Source organism: Felis catus, chromosome B4 (assembly GCF_018350175.1).
Source record: "Felis catus isolate Fca126 chromosome B4, F.catus_Fca126_mat1.0, whole genome shotgun sequence".
Classification (NCBI taxonomy): Eukaryota; Metazoa; Chordata; class Mammalia; order Carnivora; family Felidae; genus Felis; species Felis catus.
The window spans coordinates 54,921,213-54,944,991 of record NC_058374.1 but is presented as its reverse complement, the minus strand read 5'-3'; the positions used below and the strand labels follow the sequence as shown (position 1 = coordinate 54,944,991).

Sequence of the window (23,779 nt, the reverse complement as noted above, 5' to 3'; positions counted from 1 at the left end):
GCGATCAGCAGGACGCAGTGAGCCCAGCGTCCTCCTATGCCACCATCTTGTCCTTGCTCTAAATTTTTATTTATTTTTGACCGAGAGAAATACAGAGCATGAGCATGGGAGGGGCAGAGAGAGAGGGAGACAGAATCTGAAGCAGGCTTCAGGCTCTGTGCTGACAGCACAGAGCCTGACACAGGGCTCCCACAACAAGCTTTTATATCACATCAAAGACAGAAACTTAGCCAAAATGACAAGACAGAGGAATTCTCCCCAAAAGAAAGGTTAAGAAGAAATCTCAGCCAGGGACTTGATCAAACAGATAGAAGCAATATATCTGAACAAGAATTTAGAACAACAGTCATAAGACTACTAGCTGGGCTTGAAAAAAAAAGCATAGAAGACACCAGAGAAACCCCTGATGCAGAGATCAAGTACCTAAGAACTAGTCAGGATGAAATAAAAATTGTTATACCTAGGGGGGCTGGGTGGATAGTTGTTTAAGTGTCTGACTCTTCATTTTGTCTCAGGTCAAGATCTCCTGATTGTAATTCGAACCACACATCACGATCCCCACTGACAGTGTGGAACCTGCTTGGGATTCTCTCTCTCTCTCTCTCTCTCTCTCTCTCTCTCTCTCTCTCTCTCTCTCTCTCTCTCTCACACACACACACACACACACACACACACACACACACACAATTAAAAAACCACGTAAACTTTTTAAAATTGCTGTAACTGAGATGCAAAACAAACTGGATACAGTGACAATGAGAATTGAAGAAGCAGAGGAGAGAATAGGTGATATAGAAGACAAAATTATGAAAAATAATGAAGCTGGAAAAAAAGAGGGAAAGGAAATTATTAGATCACAAGCGAGACTTAGAGAACTGATTCCTTGAAACGAAAAAATATTCATATTATGGGAACCCAGAAGAAGAGTGAGCAAAAGGGGTAGAATATTGTTTAAACAAATTATAACTGAGAACTTCACTAATCTGGGGAAAGAAACAGGCTTTCAAACCCAAGAGAAACAGAGAACTCCCCTCAAATGAACAAAAACAAGGCAACACCACAACATAGCATAGTGAAACTTGCAAAAATACAAACATGAAGATAATTCTAAAAGCTGCTAGGGATAAATTATCCTTAACCTACAGGGGTAGACTTTTAAGGTTAGTAGTACACCTGTACTTTTAGGGTTACCTTGTCTCTCTCTTGTTTTAAATACAATGAACCTATTCCACACAACCATCTTCTTCACTGGAGCACTTACAACTGCTGCTGCAGGTGCCTGGTTACCTGGCATCCTCTGTGGGGATCGTCTTCACAGCCTGCAGCACAGCTCTGAGCATCCTCACCAGAGGCACATGTTTGTCCTTTAGGGTGGATCTAATTATTGAGAATTGTCAAATTTTCTCTGAGGCTGGAGAAAAAGTGGAGGACCCAGCTGGGAAGCCATATTTCCAGTTAAATACAAGATGAATGTGGGAGGACACAGTGGAGGATGTGCCCTCCTCCAAAATGGCTCTGAAAGATCATTTTGAAGGAGATGTTTGTAGCATGTGACAGAGGGAGACATTCGTGGTGGCTGCTGGGGCCCGGCATAACTTTTCTGTCTGTGAAACCAGGTAATAATACTCCCAGAAACATTCCAAACCTGGTACTGGACCACTGAGACCAGCATTTGCCTGAAATAGTTGGTCAAGTGGTCCTGCTCTTGGGGAGCTTACAGTTCCCTCCCTGTCAACTAATATGCAAAGTAACCTGGTGACACTGACCCAGTACAGACCAACAAGTGCAAAGGACAATGGCAAATTCAGAATCAGAGTCAGTTAGTTCATCAGGAAAGGCTGCCTGGAAGAGGGGATTCATGAGTGGGGTGTAGAAGAAGAAAGCCAAGAGGGCATGGGATGGAGGAGGAAAAGAGGAGTAGAATCTCTCTTTTGCTTCTGAGGTAGGGTAAGCAAACCATAAGGCAGGCAGGAGACAGCTTTACTGGCCTGTACTAAATACTTGGATTGGGAACCAGCATGAAAGGTAGTGAAGAGTGGCAGATATTGACAGCCATGCTGGGTGTTTTCAATTTGCTAGAAGAGATATTGGAGCCCACTGCAGGGTGCCCTGGGATGTGTTAGGCAGTGATGTGGATGTGCACAATTGTCTGGAGAAGTGTATACCCAGGTTTGCATGTCTTCTGTGTGTGTATGTGTTGCGGGGCAAGATATACATCCAGGTGATGTTGCATCAAGTGCTTTGTGCCCCAGGCTCTTATCTCTCCATGTGTGTGGGTGATTGTCATGTTCATATGTCTGAGTACCTTTGTTCATTTGTGTGTCTTCTGGTCCTGTGTGATTGGTGTATCATTTTTTTGTGTGTGTATTGTCTTTGGCTGCATGCTGTGGTGGGTAGCTGTGTGCAAAGGTGTATGCTGTGTATGTGTCTGTGTTTATGTGTGTGTGTGAGTGTGGGGTCTCCTGTCTGCAGTAGGAGTGGGGGAAGTACTAACTGCCCAAGCATCACCTTCTCTTTCCCTCCCTGGCTCCATCTGTCCCTGCTGAGGTCATGGCAAGGAGGCAAACAGCAAACGGGCAAAGTGCTTTGCCTGGAGAGACTAGAAACAGTATAAATGAATCACAGACTCCTGCTGCTGGGGACAAACTCATTAAGAGGCAGAGGAGAACAGACATAGAGTCCTGCAGGCAACAGGCTGCTCCTTGGAGCAGGTGCACTCACATGCACACACACTCTCAGGTACCCATAGGCCTGCCAGGCACAGAAGGACACACACACAGTGGCTCATGACCTCCCTCTCTCTTCCCACTGTCTGAGCCCTAAGGCCCTTTGATCAATCCCATCCAAACACTTGCCAGGGTTTGGGGTGATGTGGCTGGGGTGCTGCCTTGGATCTTGGAACCAATGACCAGACAATTGCTTTGAGGTGTGTGTGTGCACTCATGCACTCCTTCTTTCACTCCTTCTGCTATTCTGCCATCTCACTCCAATTTCTTTCCCTCCTCACTGATGACTCTGACTCCCCCTCTGCACAATTAGCCTCTAACCTGCGTTCCTCCACTTACCTCAATCCCATATCACTTCCACAGGTCCTCTCCCTCCCTCCTGCTTTTTATCCTTTCACCTGGACTTTATCTTTCCTTCCCTGTGCCACTGCTATTTTCCCCGCCTTGCTGTCCTGGATCTGTAGCATGGTTACTCCAAGTCACTGCACTTCTGTCTACACCTGCCTTGGCTGCACCCTACAGGTGCTTCTTCCTCAGTCCTGTGCTCTGCCTCTGGCTGCCTCCAACTCCCCTTCCCATATCTGCCCTAGTGGTGTTTCTGACCTGGTTCTTTCTCTGACTGGCCCTTCTCCCATTGGGTTTCAGGTGTGGTCCCTGGCCTTTGCCCATGTTGCATCCATGGGGGCTCTTCTGGCCCCTCCAGAGTTCCAGTTTTGCCTGTGTCCTCCTCCCCATCCTGATGTGAAGCTTCAGGCATTGCCTTCTGGCTCCCAGTCTCTGCCAGGACTCCCCTGGTTGTGGGGGGCTGTGGCAAAGCAGGAGGTCTTGAGCTGAGCTAGAATCCTAGCCCTGTTCCTCCCCATGTAGCCTCTCCACCTGGACCCACTCACCTATAAAAAGTGGGAAATAATTGCAGGGTCTTCAGGAAATAATTCCTGGGACTGTAGTAAAAAACAACACTGTACTAAGGATGCAAAATCCTGGGTACATAGTAAGCACTCAATATATATTAGCTCTTATTATTTGCCCTTCTTCAGTCTGCTCCCCTGTCTCCTTAGCCTGTGTAAAAAAATGTTTAGAAGAGAGAAAAGCAAAAGCAGTGGACTGTAGAAACCACAACCAACTGATTACCAGGAATTTCTTATGGTTCAGCCAAACAAGTGCTCTAAGCTCTGAACACAGGAAATGCCCGTGAGTGTGGACAAAAAGGGAATATGGGGACTGGACTGAAGCACAGAACACAGAAAACCATTTGAATTGTACCCTGGTTGGAGCAAATTCAAACCCAGGGAGGATGGAGCCTGCCCAGGGTCCAGCATGCATTCACCTTTGGTGGCAGCGCTGGCTGCCCTCTGTCCCTGCAGTCATGGGCCTGTGTCTGCTGGGGCTGCAGAGGGTCTGGGAGTCTAGCTTCTAAATACTCTCACCTCCAGACAGGACCTGGGCTGCTGGAGTTTCACAAACACATCCTCCTCTCCCCTCTGTGCATGTCAGGTGTGTGTGCATATATGTGCGTGCATACACACACACACACACACACACACACACACACACACACACACGTGCCCAGGATCTCTAAAGGAAAGCACTGCCCCACTAGAGATGGATTCCCTCCAGCTGCTTGTTTTCCTGGCACTAAACCTCACAGGACAGTGTAGGCTAAGATGATGTCCCTGATTGGTTTTCTTCCTCTGTTCCCTCTTTTATCCTAGGGAGCTGAATCAGTGAGTCACACACTCTGCCTTCTATGTGTTCTGGACACTGAGGGGAGACCCAGAGGGAGAATCAAGGGCCCTACCGTGTGGGAGCTCCTGGCAGCTGGTAAGATGAGGCTGAGAGCCAAGACAGAGAGGCATAGTGCTCTGGGTGCTCCCTCAGCAAATGTTTTGAGCTGAGTTGGTCAAGGGCAAGTGGACCAGACCCCATGACTCGGATGATGGGAGACTGGCAGTGACCAAAGATGGGATGATGGAGGAAGACACACAAGTCTAGAAGGTTTCCTAGGAGACAAGGAGAATGATACTCATTTGGTTAACAAGGAGCAGAGAAATGGAAAGGAGAGGATGAGATAAGTCAGAGCTCTCAGTAAATGCATGATCTTGGGGGTAGGGAAAGTGGACCTTGGATGAGAAGGAAGTGTGTGTGTGTGTGTGTGTGTGTGTGTGTGTGTGTGTGTGTGTGTTTTGGGAAAAGTGTGTTAGAGGATGGAGGAAACAGGATCTGCTGGAGAGATATAAAGCTTGGAGAGCCAGGAGAGCCCACCCTCCAGTGGTGGGATGTGATGGGTGTCACAGGTGGTAGAGATGTGTAGCAGAAATGTAAAATATTCCATGGTTGTAGCTCCCCAGTGACTCTTGGCTGGGCGGGCAAGATGCTGGGAAGCTAGGCTGATGTCTCTGGCCTTGATGTGTCCTCATAGGCTGTGAGGCTGACTGAGCCTGGACTGCATAGGATAGTGAGCCATGGCTGGGAGAGACAGCTTCCAAGACTTAAGCAGGTGGGGAAGAGGACCCTGAAGGTCAGGAGACAGAAAGAGGGAGAGGGAGACAGGGATGGGGATGGGGAGACTGAAGGCTTTGAGAACTTTATCCTGGCTACACCCTTCACCTACCCTTTTCATGGACTGAATTCTGTGTTTTAAAACTCAAAGACCTTCAGTAAATGATCTGGTTTAGCCTTTCCTCTTCAGAAGGTAAGGTATGACTTCCCCACTTTCCAGATGAGGCCCCAACTTGTCCAAGCTCTTCCAGGCAGAACATGCTGAGAAGGGCCACAGGAGGCAGGTCTTTTGCCCTCTGGGGAGTAATTTTTCCCTCACACACCAGGCCCCAAGACTAGCTGCTTCCCAGGGCAGAAGTTGCAGGACTCACCTGCAGGAGTGGGCATCACACTACAGTCATTTGATTCTTCGCTCTGCTCCTTACCAGCTCTGTGACTTGAGGCAAGTTACTTAACCTCTCTGTGCCTTAGTTTCATTATCTGTAAAATAAAAGTATTAATACCTGCTTCTGTTGCCTGTTATTGAGCATAAAATAAAAATATATGCAAAATAAATGTGTATAGTTGAAGAGATTTATAAAACTATTCTAGGCATTTTCTTATTATCAGTGAGTTTCTGAATGTTTATGATTAATTGATTTACGTATTTGCGGGCTTAAATGTTTACAATTGTTAGGTCTTCTTGGTGGATAGACCCCATAATGATATAATGCCCTTCTTCATCTCTGTTAAGGTCGTTTTGTTTTGTTTTGTTACAGTGTTTATTTTAAAATTATATTGTCTGATATAAGTATGATTACTATGGCTTTCTTTTGATGACCATTAGCATGATAGATTGTTTTCCATCCCCTTACTTTCAATCTGAAGGTGTCTTTAGGTCTAAAATTGGTCTCTTGTAAACAGAATATAGATGGATCTTGTTTTCTTATCCATTCTTTTACCCTATGTATTTTGATTGGAGCGTTTAGTCCATTGGCATTTAGAGTGAGTACTGAAAGATATTAATTTAGTGTCATTGTGTTCCCTATAGAGTTGGAGTTTCTGGTGGTGTTCTCTGGTCCTTTCTAGTCTTTGTTGCTTTGTTTGTTTGTTTGTTTTGTTTTGTCTAATCTTTTCTCCTCTCAGAGAGTCCCCCTTAAAATTTGTTGCAGTGCCAGTTTAGTGTTCATGAACTCCTTGTTTTTGTTTGTCTGGGAAACTTTTTATTTCCCCTTCTATTTTGAATGACAGCCTTGCTGGACAAAGAATTCTTGGCTGCATATTTTTCTAATTCAGCACATTGAATATATCCTGCTACTCCTTTCTGGCCTGCCAAGTTTCTGTGGATATGTCTGCTGCAAACCTGATCTGTCTTCCCTTATAGATTAAGGACTTTTTTTTTCTCTTGCTGCTTTCATGATTCTTTCCTTGTCTGTTTATTTTGTGAATTTGACTATGATGTGCCTTGTTGATGGTTGGTTTTTGTTTGACTTAATGGGAATTTCCCGTGCTTCCTGGATTTTGATGTCTATGTCCTTCCCCAGGTTAGGAAAGTTTTCCACTATGATTTGCTCACATAAACCTCCTACCCCTTTTTCTCTCTTCATCTTCCAGGAAACCTATGATTCAGATGTTATTCCTTTTTAAAGAGTCATTGAATTCTCTAATTCTTATAACATGCTGTTTTGCCTTATTTTCCCTCTCCTTTTCTGCTTCATTAGTCTCCATAAGTTTGTCCTCTCCATCACAGATTTGCTGCTCTGCCTCATCCATCCTTGTCGCCATGGCATCAATACACGATTGCAACTCAGTTACAACATTTTTAATTTCGTCCTGAGTAGATTTTACTTCTTTTGTCTCCACAGAAAAGGATTCTATGCTTTTTTCAACCTCAGCTAGTATTATTATTGTGATTCTACATTCTGATTCAGATATCTTGCTTGTATTTGTGCTAAGTCCCTGGCTGTCATTTCTTCCTTTTCTTTCTTTGGGGTTGAAGTTCTTCATTTTGTCATTTCAGAGGAATAAAAAGAATTAATAAATTAAAAAATAAATTAAAAACAACACAAAAAATCAAATATAGAATACTATATCATAGCTGTGTTTTGGTCTGGCTGTTGAAAGAAGCTTGATAGAATAGAGAAAAGGAAGGAAAATGAAAAAGAAAGGAAAAAGAAAAAAAGGAAACATTTGAAAATAAAAAAAAAGAAATACAATAAAACAGAATAAAATGAAATGATGAAAGTAAAAACAATTTAAAAATTTTGTAAAAAAGTAAAAAATAGGGGCACCTGAGTGGCTCAGTTGGTTAAGTGTTTGACTTTGACTCAGGTTATGATCTCGTGGTTCATGAATTCAAGCCCCATGTTGGGCTCTGTGCTGACAGCTCATAGCCTGGGTCCTGCTTCAGATCTGTGTCTGTTTCTCTCTCTGCCCCTTCCCACTCGTACTCTGTCTCTCTCAAAAATAATAAAAAAACATCTAACAAATTAAAAAAAATAAAAAAATATAGTAGAAAGAAGTAAAGAGAAATCTTTTTATAAAAATGGAAAATAAAAATAAATTTTTTCTTTCTGTATTCAAGAATAATAAAAGAAAGAAATTGAATAGATGGACCAATGAATAGAATGGAATATGATTGAAATTGAAACCCTAGAAGTCAATCTATGAAGCACTTTATAATCCCTAAACTAAGCAGGCAGAGAGAGTTGTGGTGTTACTCTAAAGGGTGGTAGGCGCAGTTGGACAGGGAGTGGTGTAACAGCTCTTTCCTCCACTAGATGGTGCTTCTTAGCTTACTGGGGTGGATCGTTGTGGTGTGCGTGTGTGTACACACATGCATGGGAGAGGTGAAAATGGCTTTACCCAGCTACCCAGTATCTGTTATCAGAACTCTGTGCTCCCATTGACTGGCAATCAAGCATCCCTCCTTTGTCTCTGGCCTCCATCCATTCCCTGCTTCTACCCTGTTCACAACCAAGTCATCAGCTTCCAGGAGGCAGCTCCCTCCTGAGTTTTATCTCAGATGGGGCTGTGTTTCCATACCCCTTACTTCTGAGGGCCCTGCAGCTTTGACCCAGTCAGACCCTCTGGTGGAGGGTCTCACCCAGCAATGGCCAGGTCCGAGCCTGCTCTCAGGAACGTTTGTGTGATCATGTAGCAGCAGTGTTTCAGGGATTATGGTAAATAACAACACACATCTGGTGCCAGGCCTTCACTGCCTTTTAAAGTCCTTTTTCCAACACCAAACGTGGCTGCTCTCCAGGGTTCACAGGGATCTTTGCCTATGGAGAGGCTGCACAGGCCTTTCTTGCTCTCCCTTCCATCTCTCTTTCTTGCTTCTCTTATCTCTGTCTCTTCCTGCCTCTTCCCCTGTCTCTGGTTCACATCCCTGCCTCCTTACTTCTTCCCTCACCCCTCAATTTTCAGATACTTCATGTGAAATCACATGCATGGGCTCCACCTTCCATGTCGCCACATTGTGTTCACTCCTCCAAGACCGAATTATGACCCCAACTCTTTATCATCTGATTCCCCCCACCCTGCCAGTCTTCGTCACTTCTTTTCATTTCTACTTTTTTTGAATTAAAATATTGTAATGGGGCCCACAAAAAAGGAGGGAGTGAGGGTGGGGAACATGCAGGGGACAGAGGAACACAATGACATGGCAAGGCCACAGCTTCTGTCCTATGGGAGGGGGATGAGAAAAAAAGGCCAGAGCTGGAGCTGGAGGGGAAGAGGAATGGAGACACTGTGGCTTCATCCCCCCACTTCTGGTAAGCATCTATAGTCCCTAGATTCTCCCCCACCCCAGTTTACCCTGAACACCAAAATTCAATCTCTTGTACTACCTCTGGCCCTAGTGGCTCTTTCTTTTACTCCCTTGACTTGTCTTACTCTGATAGTTATACTAGTAAAATGATGTTTAGGGCCTGGCCCCAAACAACCCCACCTTATGAACTTACTATGGTTGCCTTCCCTGCTTCTGCCCCTACTCCAAGTCTCACGTTTTTTTTGGTCTGTGTGACAGAATCTTTGAGTCCCTCCCTTCTTCCCCCCCTTAAAGAAAGAAAAGCACCAATTCCCCAGGGAGAGGCAGCAGAGAGTAGTGGGGATGGAAGAGGAAGAGGAAGGACCATCAAGGAGGGGCTTACACATCCCTGGAAGGGCAGGGCAGGGGGAGGGTGGAGGGAGGAGAAGGGTGAGGACACTAGCCACTCCTGTGCTCTTCCAGTCCTGCCCACTACCCGGGACTTTAACACAACTGAGGGGACAGGTGTGTGTGGGTTCAGAGAGGAGAGAGGTGCAGGAGAACCAAATCCTTAAAACCTAGTGAATTCCCCTAAGAAAGATGTCTTCCTCCTTTCCTTCTGGAGGCTATATGGTTTATGGGGAAAGTAGAGAGGAGGTGTTGGGAAGAGAGAGGGGAAGAGGAGAGGACTCCAAGGGACCTTCCTACACTTTCCACTCTCCCTGCCTCCAAAGGATAGTTCACCAGGGCTGGGAGGGAAGTGGCTGAGAGGCTGCCCCATGGGCTTAGAGGGAGCCCACAGCTGGGGGAAGAGGGTGCCACTGCCACTGCAGCTGCTGCTCTAAGACAGACCTCACCGGTACCTTGGTTGCAAAACTCATAGACATGATGAGGGTCCTGGCAGTGCACCTTCCTGTGGTTCAAAATATAAGCCGACGGGGCGCCTGGGTGGCGCAGTCGGTTAAGTGTCCGACTTCAGCCAGGTCACGATCTCGCGGTCGGTGAGTTCGAGTCCCGCGTCAGGCTCTGGGCTGATGGCTCGCGGAGCCTGGAGCCTGTTTCCGATTCTGTGTCTCCCTCTCTCTCTGCCCCTCCCCCATTCATGCTCTGTCTCTCTCTGTCCCAAAAGTAAATAAAAAACGTTGAAAAAAAAATATAAGCCGAGATCGCATCTTGCCTCACACATGACATGGCACCTTCTCCTTGAGTCACACTGTGTACGCCCACAGTGGGTCCTTCTTGGCAAAAGCTGCCTCACATGGGTCACATTTGAAGGGCTGTCTGTGGAGGGCACTTGTGGGACATGGCTGTTGAGATGATATTGAGGGAGATGGTCTCCCACAGTGGGAGTAGTTGCAGGGCTTGTGCACTGTGCCATCCTGTCCTGTAGCGTGGGAACATGTAGTAGCCCCCACCATCATTGCACTTGCATCACTGTAGGAACATTGGTCATGGGTAGAACTCCTCATCTGAAGCCATAGCTTGTTTAGGCTTGGGTGGGAGATGTCACCAAGGCCTTGCCAAGCATGTCACAGGCGTGCTTCTCTGGATGTGTTTTCCAGGGTGGGTCCGGGTCACACTCCACCCAACACCATGGCCTCTGTGGCCCCTGTGACTACTCAACTACTTGCACTCTCATCTTTCCCTCCCCCACTGGTCCACTCAGCTCAGCTAGGGATGCTCAGGAGACTTAGGGGGACCATGGTGGGCATCTCCATAGTACTGGAAGGGACCTGGCCAGCCTTGGCGCCTGTGTGGATGGCCTGATGCCTCAGGAGATTGCAGCCATCTGGAACTCCTTGGTGCAAGGGCACACGTGTTGGGCCCTTTGCTCTTTGTCTTCTTCTCCCAGTCAGGTGCCACCCAGGCCACAGTGGCCATCCAGATTGGGGCTATGATGGTGATGTCATGGCTGCAGCATTGGTGACCACAGAGACAGGAACGTGGTCTGGGATACTGGCATGGACATTGGTGGGGGGGCAGCGGGGACTTCAGAGCCACTGTTTCCACCGTGAAAGTGGTGGACAGGCCAAGGGTGCAGCAGCAAGGGCAACAGTGGTGGGGGTAGACTCCTGGGTGGCATCGTGACCTGTAGCACATCCACGTGGAGAAACCTGCAGTGGTAGTGGGAGGGGATGTTGCCTGAATAGGGGCACTGGGGAGGGCTGGAGTGGACTTGGGTGAGCCCTAGGAAGCAATGAAGATGGTTGGAGTAGAGCTCAGTCCCAACCTGCAGGGGATTCTGGGCGAGACACTAAAGTGGGTAGAAGAAGTTCATGAGGTGCCCACCAGGGAGGTTGAAGCCCTGCGAGGAAAGGGGGGCAGCAACATGCTAGGGAATATGGGGAACATTGCCTCCACCACTGAGGGGCCCCATGAGGCATAAGCCCTGCAGGGCCCAGGCTCTGGGTCAAGCCTAAAACATGGCCTAGTGCCTCCAGGCTGCTCGAGCACCCCTGCTGCCCAAAGGCAGGTAGGGAAGGAGGGCACCTGGACAGGTTCTTTCATTACCTGCTGATTGTCTGGGGTCCATGGTATTTCTGTAGCCCCCACCCTCTACCCAGCAGGTAGTGAATAGCATATGGATAAAGGGAAGGATTGCTCTTGGGATGGCATACAAGGATAGACAGATTTTCCTCCTGCACCTGCCCTTCTTTCCTTTAGCAGATGCACATCTGAGGAAGTCTCAGCTTGAGGCAAGGGAATAAAGCCTAACACTGTTGGAACAGACACAAATGAAACCCCAGGTGCCCCTCCCCTACTGTTCTGTCCTGACAGCCATCCTTCCAATTCCTGCCTGTCTCCTTTGCCTCTAGGATTGGCTCTGTATTCCTGGTTGGGCCTCTCATCCACCACCCAGAGTAACACCTGGAACAAAGAAGGGCTCAGTTAGTGCCCTTGGTCCATGACTACTGGATATGTGTTAGGGCAGGGTCAATGTGATTTTTAGGTTTTCTTCAGTTGGAGGTTCTTTCTGACATCTGGAGCAATTCTTTGCTCAATTCTCTCTGTCTTAGTATACTTAGGATAGACTCTGTCCCTTTAGGAAATTCCCACTACCCTTCTCTTACTCCCTTCACATCTACCCCAGTGCTTAAGGAACCTAATTTAGGGTTTAGAGGCATCACAGCACTATTAAGAGAAGGCAGTGGTGCTCCTTTTCCTGGAGACCTATGCCTTCTTAGGCCATCACTAGTGCATTCAGTCTTTGGTCTTTAAGTAGGTCCCACCTCCTCCATCTCTGAGAAGTCTTGCCTCTGTTGGATAATTAATGTTCTGGGAAATATTCTTTGGTCACTGTTTCAGAGTCTTAGAAACTATGTTTGGAATGTCTAGGGCAGGAAGGTCTCTAGGTAGGGGCTATATATTTTCCCTTATTTCCTTTAGCCCAATGCTCAGTGCATATTCAGTTAGAATATGTGAATAAATGTCTCAGGAAATCCCTTGTGGTGAAGCTTAAACCAGAAACCTTTTGGTTCAATCCTGTAGCGATGGGAAACATGGGTGATAGGTTGGGAATGGGCGGTGCTGGTAGGGGAACCTAGTAGGAGATTCTGAGAGAGGAGGCTCATGGAGAGGTTGCTTCTACCCTTAATTAAAGGACTGCTGAGTGGACACTTTGGCTGGATCTGGGACTTGCCTTCAGATCACCACAGGTTGGCTCCACCTGGCTCCCCACACTCTACTTCTGAAAATCAGGACCTCCTCCATGACCAGCACCCTGAGAAGCTTACTTCTAAGTTCACATCTTGAAAAAGTCTTCTTTAAAACTCGGTCCACCTCCTTTCCCATGCATGGCCCCACTATTCTTCCATTGTCCACCTCCAACTTTCCTCCAGGATTCTGCCTAATCCATCTCCTTCACAGTTTCCCACCCCTCCCTTGTGCCCTACTGTCAGGCTTCCCAGGCTCATAATAGCCCTGCCTCCTGATGGCCATGCCTCCTGATGGCCCTGCCTCCCTGTGGGCCCCGCCACCTTGAGTTCACCCTCTAAGCTCCACTCCAAGTCTTGACGCTGCTTGGCCAAGCTCCTTCCCTGTCCCTGGGTTTCACTTAAACATTCTTCTCAGGTCCTTCTTCTCTGAGGCTGAAACAGCCCATGGGTAAGTGATTTCTTCTATTTATAGTGTGGGCAAGAAAACTGAGACAGAGCCAGAGAGGAAGAAGGCTGGCTTGGACTGCAGTTAGATGCCCAAACCCTATGGGGTTTGAGCAGAGGTTATTTCATGGTTCCAGAGATGGACTTTGGATTGGGAGTGTGTGCAGACCAGAATCCTTGTGAGTTTGGGCAAGACAGGTAGATTTTCTGGGGTCAGAGTGATTTGGAAGCCTATACTGTGTTCTCCTCCAGACCAGAAAGGTTCTCAGCTCTGAAGAAAATATGAGTTAGGGAAGGTTGTTCCTTGGCGCTTCTCCTCCAGCTTACAACCCACCTCTTTGCTTTGCCTTCCTTTCTGGGCTTTCTTCTCAGATCTGGTGCAGAATTTGCTTTATTTAGCTTTGTCTTTCACTCTGGGCCCAACACATAATATGCATAGACATTTTCCTTGAATGAAGATTCTTCCACCTGGCTCTGGTGTCTCCTTCATGTTTTGCCACACTTTCTCACTGGAGATTTTGAGAATCTCTGTGTCATCTATTCTTAGGGAGGACATTGGCATTGACTTGGCAGAATAGCACGTCCAGTTTAATAAGGTGGTTCCCTGTCACCAGAGAGGAATTGAGGTCTTCTTTCTAGGCCTTAGGAGTTAGATATCTATTTTTTACAGCTGCTGAAGGTACACCCCTGCCTTTCTTATCTAATTTTAAAAAGTTTGGGGTGACTGGTTACAGGCCAGGTCAGGCTATAGGAGGAAAGATTACCAGTTCCCCGGGGATGTGTCTGCCTAGTGGTTTTTAAAACACTTTAGGAAGGCCTCTCTGAGGTCCCAAGTATATTATAAATGAATAAGTGCTAAATAACCTTGAAACTTGATGGGTCTGTTATTTCTTTTGGAGTCTATCAACTTTATGTACATGATAGGCTTTTTATTGATTGATAAAGGCTTGGTGGAGAAGCCTGAGATAGGTCTGGCTTCCTGGGTCTCCAAGAGGCAGTTTGCTGTTATCTCTGAACATATTGCAACTCTTTAATGTCAAAGGCCATTCAATGAACTAATGTCAAAGAATATAAACTGTTCTCTCCCCTCTCTCCCCTCCCTACCACCATGTATACTGTGGGCACTACCCCAACACCAGAAACACAGACAACACTTATCCATGCATGACACATGTTTTATTGATTATAGGTGGCACATGTTTCTTTCTAGATTGTCCCTCTCTTTCCCTCTAGCAGTTCTTGTGCGACGTCTATTATCATTTGATAACTGTTATAGGCTTCTCAAAGGCAGATTCATTTTAACCTTAGTTTAAGCAAAATCATGTGGAAGGGACAATTTCCTTTACAAGCATATTTCAAATGGGTAAATATGATTTTATGGAATATATTCTTTTATTTAATCTTAGTCCTTGTTTCTTGTTTTATCCCAGAAATCACAAAGCAGTGTGGAGATTAGAAAGAACTAAGGAAGAGGGATAAATAATGTCCTGTAAAAAGTGGTGGTAGATGCTCTTTGTTGCAGATTATGTTGCCCAAGCTCGGATTAGGCAGATGGGTCTTGAGGGTGAAGTCATGTGGCTCTGTATTTGGATAGGAACACAGGAGTTTGAGGCATGATACAACTTTCATATGACTCAGATTATCTGGTGTCTTGCCTACAGCAAAACAAAGGAAAACAAATTAACTTTTCAAGGTAGATGGTGACAGTGTGGAGCAGCCACCTAGGGCTGTGAGATGAACCACGCAGGGTGTGGTGAGAGAGGACAGAAAGAGAGAGCTGAGTACTTACAAGGAGGAGTGAAGGGCACATTTAAAGAACTAATATTACCAGAGTGATAGTTAGCCTTTTCTAATCCACCTTGTGTGGACCACTCACAACTGCAAGTCTAAAAGTGGAATAGGATATAGTGTTGAGTGGGATCATTGGATGCATGTCCAGAATCAGCTTACAAGTTGAAGAAATATTTGAGGGGAAAAACAAAGTTGTTGAGCATTGCTTGTTAGAAAAAATGATTGCGGATCAGTGCTCATTGGAGACAAAGGTCATCCTGTCTACAGTTGTAGTTTGGAAAATAAGGTGGATAGGCAGATGTATTTCATTGTTCTGCTTTCTTCCTATGACTTTATTAAGTGTCCTGTGTTGACAGGATTCAGTGGTTGTTAAAAATGAGTAGAGAATCATATAGGAAATAGAGAAGAAATTGATTTTCACTGTTGACATCATTGTGTCACATCACTCTCTAATCATTATTGCCCACCCTTCCTGGCTTTTCCTAGCTGTCTTTCTGATTCCTGTTTGGAAAATCCAATTCTGGTTCTTTCTGGTTGCCCATTCAATTCTCTGAAGACCTCTAAGTGCAGAAGCTCAGTCCTTTCTGATTTATCAGGTTGAACATCTTGTTTTGGTGTGATAGAAATGTTAAGAATTTCAAAAAGTAGATTCTCAATGAAACTAAACCTGTAAATGTCAAATCATGAATGGGGAACATTGCGTCTACCTCTGTCTTCTGTGTAGTTATTCCGGAAGGACTAAGACAAGGTGCCTTGTTGACAACCATCCCAGAATGGTAGTAGATTATATGGAGTCTATACAGTTTCTAGAAAAGCTATGACTCTCTGCTTGTTTACCCAAACAATGGTGCAATGATACTTGTCTGGTGTCTGCATATAGGAGGGACTCCATATATATTGTGGGGAAAAAAGCAAAAGCAGGTTGGTCTACATCTATGTAGATTTTGGTCTACATTAGAGTGGATGGATTTGGTCTGCATACAGTTGGTCTGAAGCGTGTTAGGTTGCATCAGGATGGATTTTCACCAACTTGGAATTCAGCCTTTGCCAGACTGGGATGGGATTGTGAGGTGTAGGGCTGAGGGTGGTAGGGTAGATAGATGAGATGGAAGAGGTGGCTGTGTTTCCTCTTATCTAATGAGTACACAGTTTGGGGGCTGCCATGCTTTCAAGTTCTAGTCTTGGTTGTGCCTATTAGTATTTACCTGCAGAATTAGGGTTCCTAGCCTCATTGAGACCAGGAAGCAGGTTCTATCCTGAGGAGTTTTATTTTAGAAAGAGAGACAAAGGCTTTTTCCTAGTAACATGCAAACAGAATATAGTACAAAGTGGGAACATAGGTAGGAGGATGCCTGGTAAGTAATCCGTTTGTGAGGTGTTCCCAGAAGACTCCTGGGAGATAATGTTGGATATTAATTTTCTTTGTTATGCCCTGAACTTGTTTACTTCAGTATTTTTCCAACCTTTGAGGGAAGTTATCTGATCTTTCTTCTCTTTCCCCTGGGGAGAAGTTACACTTTTAATACTAGTGCAATAGTTTCTCTTTCTTTTCCTTATCAGCGGACCAAGATGAGAGTTGTTGTTGTTGTATCTTTGTATACAGATCCATATAAATATTGGTAGCAAATATTTAACTAGATCTTGTTTAGTCGGTCAACTGGACTTACTGTTTTGAGATGTGGTGGATTATTTTTTGTATTTTGGTGGGGGACATGGAAGGAAGGCCTAAAATAAGTTCTATTTATTAGGTCATGTCCAAGCTGAAGAGATACTTAAACTGAGGTCTTACTGCAAAAACAGTTATACATAATGCCAAGATGGGGCAATTCTCTGCACTTCCATGCAGCCTAGTCAGATTGACTAACAGTGCACAGAAGATACTCACTCCTCTTGCCAACACAGAACATGAGGTCCTTACTACTATTACCTTCCATCAACTAAGAAGCCATCTGAGATCTTAATATGCCTTAGCCTTGACTGTTCATTTCTGATTGAGGAGTACCTGTTCTGGTTAAAACCTCATGTATCTTTTATTTACTTAGGCATTTGGGGAGGTATTCTTGAAATGGCCTTACTTGTAAGTTCCCAAAGAGGGGAATTCTGTATTTGCCACTACTGTCTTGCACTATGTGTAACTGAGTGATGATGATTTGGGGGTAATGGTGGTGGTGGTGATGATTTAGGGAAGAAAATTGTTGCTTTTGCTTGACTTCTTTTGCACAAAGAATCAGTGTGGTGCCTGAATTTCTAATTTGGAATTTGCCTTTGTATTCATGTACAATTAGTTGAAATCTGATCTTTAATAGATTGAATGAAGTCTTTCTCACTTAAAAACTTATTATAGTTTTGACTTGAAGGACAATCTATCTTCTCATTTTAGTCTATATTAAAAGTACACATTAAAAGTACACAGAACCTATCTGTGTAGTTATTTACAGAAAGTGCAGGAAAAATGGTGGTAAATACAGAAAATTATTATCTATTGGAGCTTTCAATAATTTTTTTAATGTTTATCTATTTTTGAGAGAGAGAGACAGAGTCTGAGCATGGAGGGGCAGAGAGAGAGGGAGGCACAGAATCTGAAGCAGGCTCCAGGCTCTGAGCTGTTAGCACAGAGCCTGACACTTGGGTCGAACTCAGGAACCATGAGATCATGACTGGAGCCAAAGTCAGATGCTTAACCAACTGAGCCACCCAGGCACCCCTGGGAGATTGCAATATAAGGGCAAGGCAAGGCAATATAAGGTACCATTCAATTAATTGACTATGGTACCACTCCTCCCTTCTGCATGTCAGTCTTAAATGTTTCAATCTGAGTCTTGTGTTATGATGCCTAATGCCAAAGCATTACCTGACCTATTTTCCAAATAAAGAAATGAAAGTAGTATAATTCTCTGTTGTCTATATGTTCAGTTGCCACACATTAAGGTGATGACACTGGTGTAATTAATGACTCTCTCAGATAATGTATATTCTCTAGGCCCTTGGGTTACTTCCTCTGTACCTTCACTTTGTTGTGGTAAAGGAGACTTGGACCTCAGTTGTGTCAGATCTCTGACATCCCCAAATTGGGCTGTACATCCTGGGTTACTTCCTTGGCTGTGGCACATTAACTCTTTGTACCTCAGGCTTCATCTGGGGAAGGAAAGGCAGGTGGAGAGCATCATCATGCAGAAGCTCTGTTCCTCAGCCAACATCTCACCACCTATTTCTCCTATCATCTTCCTTAACTGTGTCCTCCCAAGGAGAAATTCTAAGTCAGTGAGTTGTGCCACTGGGTATAAATGAAGGGAGAGAAGAGGACAAGGAGAACATACTGGAGAGATCAGATATCTATCTTCAGGTATGCCCAGAGAAACTTCCAGAAGGGGGATCATGTTGAACAAGGTTTGGAAAGAGTGTTCTAGGCAGAGAGGAAAAGTCTGTGTGACGGTGATGTTAATAGCAGCAAGACGTGCATGTGTGGGGAATGATTTTCCTGTTCAAGCAGGAGCCACAGAAAAGGTTAATAGTAGGAGTAAGTAGTAGAAGAACAGGGAAAAGAAAGATTTGTAAATACATTAGAAGTTTGGATTTAATAGAGAATAGGAAATTGCAGGTCTGGTTGAGAGTGTGTGTGTGTGTGTGTGTGTGCGCACGCGTGCGCTCATTTGTGTGTGTGTGTGTGCACACATGTGACTTAAGACTTGAGGAAAGTGTTATTTTTCAGAAGGAGAACAACCATAGCTTATTATTCTTTTTTTCTTCCTACACTTTTAGTTTGCAAAATATCAATTCTACAGAAAGTGGCAAGAATAGTATAGTAAACACCCATTTATTTTTCACTAGGATTGAACAGTTGTTAATATTTTGCCACATTTGCTTACTCTGTCCAATGTATTATGTAAGTGTGTGTGTGCATGTATTTATGAAATATGGTCTACAGTTTAAGTTTACTAAATTCCTATTTTTTTATACTAAAGTGTTTCTCCATGATCCAGATGCAGTCCAGGGTTATGCATTGTATTTTGTTGTTATTATGCCTCTTTATTCTCATTTAATCTGTAATAGTTCCTCAGCCTGTCATTCCTGACATTGATAGTTTTGAACAGCACATGTCAGTTGTTTTATAGAAAGTCCACTTTCTTTACAAAGTTGTTTTGTAGACTGATAATTTTTATCACCAGGTTTAGGTTACACATTTTGGACAGGACTATTATATAAGAACATGTTAAAGACAACAAGTGCCATGTATGCATGAACATTCCTTCTTTCCTCCCAGTTGTGTTTGTTGCATCAAACAGTAGAACTGACATTTAGAAGGTGTTGAATGTTTATTGAATGAACAAATGAATGAAATAAAACTTTCACTGCCATTTAGGTCTCTTGTTTTTCTACTTGAGGAAAGGAGGAGGAGCAGCCTTCTCCTATATCTTAGTCCCCTTTTTATGATAAATGTGTGGAAGCTTAGGGATAACCCAGGACATCTGTAAAGACCCATAGAGGAGAGAAATGAGATTGACACTATGTTGTGAGACACCTGTGGAGTCTCTTCACCCTGGGGGTGGGTGGTGATCATACTCTGTTGCGGGTGGTTGATGAATTAGATGGTTGTCAGCTGGAAAGAGAACCAGCACACGGAACCTATGAGAACATGACCTATTTCTTTGAGAGACAAATTAATTAGTTAAGTTTCCAGATTTTCCTATAATTAACTCCACTAACAGCCATTTGAATCCTAAGAATGCCATAGTGAAAATTCATTTCTGTCTTTCCTCCTTTTCCAGCAGGAACAACCCCATTATTATCTCCTTCTCTCCCCTCCATGTCTCCCTGCCCCCAATAACACACATAAGTGTGTATTTCTAACATTTTTGAATGGTAGTTGATTAGCCATTGTATCCAGATTATTAGCTGTTGAGAAAATCTATAACTCCTTGGACTTTTCGTCTAAATGTATAAGCTTTCATTGCTGTTTCATTGGGGGAAGTGGGGTTATGACACATATTCCTTGCCTCTCAGAAATGTATTTTCAGGCTTCCCTCTGGGGCTCTTTCTCTTTCCAGTCGTGAGCTACTCAGATGCTTCTGACAGTCCTTCCTGAGGCATCTTGTGTTTTGGAGGGGCTTAACCTAGTTAATTTTGCAAGGCTTGCAAGTGCCTGATGCACATGGTTACTGTCCCATTTCTGGGGGTCTCCCTGCCCCTCTCTTTCCAGTCCTTAATTTCACAAGGTTCTGGAAAATGTTCCCTTTATCTCCATGTCAGCTCTTCATTATTCATAATAATGGTGGGAATAGCCTAAAATAGTGAATGATACTAAAATGACTTTCGTTTGATATTTAAGTGTTTGAGTCCTGCCTAGAGATAATCCAGGGAGTAAATAGTTCCAGGAAAAGCAATCCATCATGTTACTCTCCCATGGGTAGCTTCACGGAATCTCTGCACTGGCATGTAGAGAGGGAGGCCGAGGCAAGAACACAGCTTGTCCAACCATCATCGTGTTTTCAGATGCATCAGACATCTATGAGAACTCTGAAAAATTTGTCTCCACACCTTGTCTTCAAACTCTGGAGAAGACCTTTCCTTAGTTTAAGAACCCAATACTTAATTCACAGAACATGAAAATCAGTAGGCAACCTGTCAAACTATCACTTTCTTAAAGGCTTCCATCTCGCCCAGAATTATACAGCCGAAGTCCTCACAGTGACTCTCAGACCCTACCTGAGGGATCTATCTTCCTGCTTTCTCTCTGACCTCATGTCCTACTGGCTACCCCTCACTCACTCTGTCCTGGTCCCACAGGCCTCAACAGTTGATATGTACCACTTCACACCTGTTAGGATGGCTAGTATTAAAAAACAAAACAAAACAAAACAAAACAAAACAAAACAAAACAAAACAGAAGATAAAAAGTATTGGGGAGGATGTGGAGAAATTGGGACACTTGTGCATTGCTGGTCAGAATGTAAAATTGTGCCTCCATGGGGAACACACTATGGTGATTTCTCAAAAAACTACATATCCAATTACCATACGATCCAGGAATCCCACTTCTGGGTATATATGCCACAGAATTGAAGGGAGGGACTAAAAAAGACATTTGTATACATGTATTCATAACAGCATTATTCATAACAGCTAAAAGGTGAAACAACCCACATGCCCATTAGTGGATGGATGGATAAACAAGATGTGGGATATACACAATGATGTATTATTCTTTATTGAGGAAGGATGATTATTCCTTAATGAGGAGGGACGTTCAGACATATGCTCTGACATGCATGAATCTTGAAGACTTTATGCTAAGTGAAATAAGCTGGTCACAAAAGGACAGTATTGTGTGATTCCACTTATATGAGGTACCCACAGTAGTCAAATTAAGACAGAGAATGAACAATCATGGTTGCCAGGGGCTGCAGGGAGGGAAGAATGGGGAGTTACTATTTAATGGATACAGAGTTTCAGCTGAGGAAGATGAACAAGTTCTGGAGATGACGGTGGTGACGCTTGCACAACAGTGTGAAGGTGAGGCTGTCTTAGATCAACCATTTTATAATCAAAACACCCACTCTGAGCACATCCTTACCTCTTCTTGCTTTCTTTTCTCTGCATCACTGATTGAAAATCCAACACAGTAAATATGCATATTACTTATTTGTTTATTGTTTGCTTTCAACTTAAGGATGTAACCAATTTGTGTGGAGGGATTTCTGTGCTTTTTCTGCTTAATCTGCAGTGCTGAATAAATGAGAATTAGTGTATTTGTTGAATGGATAAATGAAAGACCATGAGTGGACACAGACTTGAAGAGAAGGCCAAAACAGAAAGAGAAAGTCCAAAGATTCCATTTTTCATTTGATTTTGTAAACTAATTTCTTTTACCCTTGGGTATGAGACTAAGCCCCACTGTTCGTGGTGGCTTTTGTTCTGTTTGCCTTTTCATATGCCTTGTGAACTATTTCACCTTTGGACATGGTGGTGTACACATACACAACATTTGTTATTATTTTAAACTCTTGCCCTAAACTCAAAGCTTCTACTCCTGCATTCATGACCGCCCCCTACCTCATTTGCAGGGCTGCTTGAGTTAGGACTTGAGAAACTCTGGGGAAGTTAAGTTTCTAAGGAGCTTTATACTTGAGTGTTTGGGGGTGCTAGTTGCATTGGCTCCAGAATCTTCATTGTCTGGAAGTTTTAAAGAGGAAGAGAGTTTTCATATACTTTGAGGTTAGAAAGGATCTATGCTTGGATACAGAGGATTGATATGATCTCTGTAGATGTTGTATTTAAATCCACTTCTCTGAAACTTTGAGAAGTAAAATAATTAATTAACAGCCTCATATGCCTTCCTCTCAAGTCTTTATCAAACTTCTAGCCAAGCAACTGGTACCCAAACTCTCTTTGAGGCTATTCAGGAGGAAACACTAGGCCAACTTCCTGATTGGCAAGAGGGTTAACACCCAACCAGGGGAGCCAGTAGAACTTACTGTATCAGAAAATGCTTTGAAAAAGAAATGTCCAGAGTGAGGGCAGTGCTCTTCTCAGAGACAGAGGGGTGAACACAATGACCTCCAGGACAAAGAGGAGTGGTTGGGGCTGGTTGGGACAGGAAGATAGTCTGCAATTTAATGGGTGGATTGTTGAACCTGACAGGAGTTGTTCTAGGAGACTTGGGATGGCACTTTGATTTAGGACTTTGGAAGGAGTTCAGAGACTGAGAGAAATGCACAGAGGAGAGGGAGGGAAGGGGGAGTTGAAGGCGTTATTGAATTCATACGAGCTGGCTTCATGTTCTCTGGCCTGTATCCACATTTCTTTCAGCACCTCGCATGCACCAAGTACCTCCTTTGGGAGAGACTGTTTCATAATTAAACAAACCCAGGGCCCTCATTTGGAAATACCTTAGAAATATGCTTGAAATAGATGATTATGCATGTTCTAGCTCCTGTTTACACCTCTGTTTGGCCCTTTATCTCCTTCAAAAAAATCCAAAAAAACAAATAAACAACAAAACAAAACAAATTCCCTCTAGGATTCTCAAGATATAGTAGTTGATCAATACATCTGTATATTCATTTTCTATGTCCTAAATGGCTGTTATGGTTTCTTAGCACATTTATGAGCAGATCCTTGTCCTGGGTAGTGAGGTTGGAGGTGGGAGTGTGGAATCTAGAAGGAGGAGGTATATAGATCCTGGCCCTGACCTCTAGAAGCTTTTATATTACAAAGGAATTTAAGTGACACACACAGGACATACTTTGTCTGTAACCCACTCTCCCTCATCTTCAGTAAAGGTGGGAAGAGCAAAAGGACCGACCACCCTGTAAAACACAGTTGAGAGAAACAGAAATTATCTAAGCATTACCCACCTCTGACCCTGAGATTCAGATGATCCTCCTCTGGGATTCCTGCTCTGGGTACATAGATGGACTTCAAGAGAATGTAGGACTTTTTTTTGAGGTGACCAAACTCAGAGGGCTCTGTGATTCAACGAATGTTAAGAACCACTGTTGTGTCTGTTGGTAGGGAGGTGGCTGGGGACGGTTCCCCAGAGGGAAAAATGTGGTACAAGCATCCTTAGTGCCCAGTAAGGAGCCTCCAGAGACAGTTGAAGGAGCTGGAGGAGAAAGACGAATTGGAGAAAAGGAAATGGGTTCAGAGGGAACTGGTAGGAGGGGTGTCCCATCTTCCCTTGTTCACCGCCCTCTTGCTAGTAGGCTTTTCTTCTTTGTGTTCTCCATGTTCTGACAATTACAGGATCCAGTTACCCTTCAATTTAACTCACAACATTATGTCATAAAATTCCTTGTTGAAACTGAAGTGCACAGAGTGGAGTCAATCCCTCTCTCCGCCATGGGCTGTTAGCATCTTTGCTTCCTGTCAGGCCCCTTTATAATGCATTTTATTTTCCCCTTTCATCATGATGTCTATTCTCATTTCCCATCCTC

At 44.2% G+C, this 23,779-nt stretch overlaps 2 protein-coding genes across 2 annotated transcripts in view; both read left to right on the top strand.

The window, feature by feature from the left end:
* LOC101094682 (cationic amino acid transporter 3-like) overlaps nucleotides 1-23,779 on the top strand; it is a 189,616-nt gene that overhangs the window by 13,152 nt on the left and 152,685 nt on the right. The window lies entirely within an intron of this gene.
* The window catches only part of LOC101094430 (cationic amino acid transporter 3-like), a 43,585-nt gene that overhangs the window by 13,161 nt on the left and 6,645 nt on the right, over nucleotides 1-23,779 (top strand). Inside the window, exon 2 of the mRNA XM_045061501.1 lies at nucleotides 4,439-4,547. The gene's annotated coding sequence lies outside the window, so the exon portion shown is untranslated. The remainder of the gene's footprint in view (nucleotides 1-4,438; nucleotides 4,548-23,779) is intronic.